The sequence below is a fragment of the Lissotriton vulgaris genome, unplaced genomic scaffold (assembly GCF_964263255.1).
Source record: "Lissotriton vulgaris unplaced genomic scaffold, aLisVul1.2 SCAFFOLD_1567, whole genome shotgun sequence".
Classification (NCBI taxonomy): Eukaryota; Metazoa; Chordata; class Amphibia; order Caudata; family Salamandridae; genus Lissotriton; species Lissotriton vulgaris.
The window spans coordinates 1-3,766 of NW_028244901.1; positions in this window are offsets into that span (position 1 = coordinate 1).

The following is a 3,766-nucleotide window of genomic DNA, read 5'->3' on the forward strand; positions in this document are numbered from 1 at the left end:
AAAAAACGTCGGAGGAGCACTGCATTATATATCAGGAAGGCAAAGCATTATTTTAAAAACATCAGTTTTCTATTTGTGGATGAGGTAAAATGTAAGTTTTGATCTCCTAGATTGAGCCACTTAATAAAATCAATGAGGCTTTCCTCTTCTCCTGTCCAGATAAAAAACATGTCGTCTATATAACATGACCAGTGAGTGATGTTCTCAAAAAAGGTGCTAAAGAATTAAAAATGTGTTTTTCTTCAAAGTTGTCCACATAAGGACAGGCCAGACTAGGGGCGCAAGTAGCCCCCATGCTGGTCCCCTTTACTTGCTTAAAGAATAATTTTTCAAACAAGAAAATATTATTCTTAAGAATTAATGTCACACAATCCACGATAAATGTTGCATGTGCTAAGAGATCTTGTTCATCTACCTTCAACAACTCTTCCACCATTTCAATAGTATTGTCCTGGGGGATGTTCGTATATAGTGCATCTATATCTTAGGTCACTAAGAGTTGATTTGAACGATTGAAGGCTAATTGTTCCACCTTTTGTATCATTGCAGTAGTATCTTTAATATACGTTTTTTGCTGAGTAACTGTATATTTGGTTAGGGGTTCTGTGAGTGAGTTAATACTCGAGACGATCGGTCTCATTGGTGGATCTAGGATGTTCTTGTGAATCTTAGGTAGCCCATAAAGGGTAGGTATTGTGGGATATTCATTATTGAGAAAATTAATTGTATTTTAAATAACCTCAAAGTACTGGGCAAACAATGCTAACAATGGTTTAAATAGTAGTTCACGTGCATGGGGTTGTTTTATGTATGGACTCGTAGCTCAGGGGAGCAGTTTTAACAATTGATTGCTTGTATCGTTTTTATTGTTATGAATAATGTGAACCTGAAACTCTCTTTTAAAGATATTTGTTTTATATCTAAATAAAGATATTTTTGATTGATTTGATTGAGAAAATTAAACTCATCCTGACTAATGTTCCCTCTAATTTCTTGCCTCTGTGTGCGGCAGTGTAAAGCCTCTGTGCGCTGCAGCCAAGGCTATGTGTGCCAGGAACCAGGCTGCACATGTGGGGGCGTCGACCAATGTTCAATCTAATTTTTTTTCTCTGTGTTCGGAAGTGTAAGGTCACCTTACAGGGAACAGTGGTTGGTTGGATACATTCTTCAATTCCCGAGAACCATTAAAGAACTCAGTCACAGCTCTAACTGAGTAAGAAGCAATGCACAAGGCCTGATCCTCTCTCACCTGGATGGTGGCAATGTCCTACTCAACATCTTCCATCACTCCGCATTCGCTCCATGGCATTGCATTCAATGTGCCACCACCCATCATCTCATCACGAGGTAAAAAAAGAAATGCAGCAGGAGTCACTTGCTGACAAACTGTGAGTGGTCTCCCTCTGCCTTTCGTGCCACACGCATTTCAAAAGCGGCGGCGCGAACTTTCCTCAGCTAAATGTGCGCGCATCGCAATATTACACTGCGCGCTCTGGTAGACATTCATGTGCGGGCGCCAAGGCGTGCACGTTAGTGGGAACAGTGGTTGTGGGTGGTTTTCAGAGCTGGGAGGGGGTCAGGGTAGTTTACAGGGATGGTGGTGAGTCTGGAGGGCTGGGGGAGTCAGGCGTTTTAGGGCTCAGAGCAGGGGACGGAGGTGGGGTAGATTATTTAGATTGGGGTAGTTATGTGGGTGGGGGTCTGGAGTTTTAGGGCTCAGGGCAGGGGACAGTAAAGGGACAGTTTTTAGACTAAGGGGGCAGATGGGCTGGGGCGGGGTAGGTGGGGGTAGGTTTTAGGAGGTAGGGGCTTGTTTTAGGGCTCAGAGAGGGGGCTGGGGTTGGAGCTGTTTTTAAGGGGCAGTTGTATGGCTCAGGGCAGGGGACAGGATAGGGGCAGTTTTCAGGTAGAGGGGGCAATTGGGAGTTTTGAGTCTCAGGGCAGGGTACAGAGGTGGGGGTAGATTATTTGAATGAGGTATTTCTGGAGGTGGGGGGTCAGAGTAGTGTTCAGGCCTGGGGGGTCTGTAGTTTTAGGGCTCGGGCAGTGGACAGGAAAGGGAAAATTTTAAGATTAAGGGGGCAGTTGGGCTGGGGGTGGGTAGGTGGGGTTAGGTTTTAGCGGGTCGGGGCAGTTGGGCTAAGGTAGGAGGAGGTAGGAATTTTAGGTTTAGGGTGTTTTAGGGTTTATCTAGATGGCAGTAGCATCTTCATATAATCTTTCCTCACCCCCAGCTCTGCCCCTTGCCCAGCCCCCTAGCTCAATTTGATGAGTACTAAACTTATGATTTCCTATTTAAAGCACTGGTGCCTTTGGTGTCGGAAGGTAGTGAGAGACTGGGAACAATGTTTTCCCCTGAATTTGTGGATTATGGGGTAGACTGTCCATGGTTTAAGCATTGCACTGGAATGTATGCCTCCTTTTCAAATAGATTTGTCATCATGATAGCAGACCTTTTGTTGACAGAGGCAATTCTTTTGATTCTATCATGTTGCTTCATTTTGCAATATGTCCTGCACTGTATCATCTCCCTCAGTGTAAAGAAGTCAATCTAACCACATTCTTCAAAAGGGTAGCATCAGCTTCTGCATTGTAAGTCACCTGGATATTTAGGTGAGACTCCAATGACGATCAGTGAAGGCCAGATGGTTTATTACCAGCCCTCAATTATGATGCTTGTGAGGCAGAGGAAGGTCCTCTGGTTCCTCCAGTGAAGAACGACAATGTTCCCTCAACGGATAAGGCTAGCAGAAAAAGAAAGAGAGAAAAAAGAATATTCTTCCATGTCCAAAAAGAAACGCGAACAGCAGTCTAGGAGGCCACTCCAACTTGAAAAATTGTAGCATTTATAATGGCATGCAGCTTAATCTGTGTGTCCTGCACGCTGCCGGATAATGTCCGACCTGCACTTTCCCCTCCCGCGGCCATGCCTGAAAAACGTCTCTGAAGTCTACCAGCATGACGTGTGCTTTCAGGGGTTTCTAAAGGCACACGTCCTGCCTGTAGACATGCTGCATTTCATTTGTAAATAGAGTGGGCACACAATCTGCCCGGCTGTATTATCAAACGAAATGCAGCAAGTCTACAGGCAGGAAGTGTGCTTTTAGAAACCCCTGAAAGCACAAGTCATGCTGGAAGATTTGCTGCCTTTTATCTGTTAAGAGGGCACACCTGCAGGGCAGATTATGTGCCTTTGTTAAAGTAATCATGTTAATGGCATCACACACTAGCGCTGTGATTAACATGATTACTTTAAAAAAAGCACACAATCTGCCCTAGAGCCAAGTCCTTTTGAACAAAAGAAATGCAGCGGAATCCACTTGCTGACAAACTTCGGGTGGTCTCCCTCTGCCTTTGGCGCCGCACGCATTTCATAAGCGGCTGCGCGACGTGTCCTCAGCTGAGTGTGCATGCTTTGTAAATTACACCGCGCCCTCTGGGAGACATTCGTGCGCTGGCGCCCAGGCACGCACGTTAGTGGGAACAGTGATCCTGACATATTACCCCTTCGTCCTTGGCTATTTTCAAAATAGTATTAATCATTTTGGATTAAGTAATCCATTCCTCTCTACTTGATGAGCAACAATGTAATTTGTTACTCAAAACGGAAAACATGCAGTTGTTATAATTCTCTGTATCTATCACCACTATGCTTCCCCCTTTGTCTACTGGTTTAATCGTTATAGCTATATCCTAATCTAGAGCTTTAAGAGTGTTCTTTTCCTGTATCGTGAAATTATGCTTAATCCAGTTTTTTTTGTCTAGG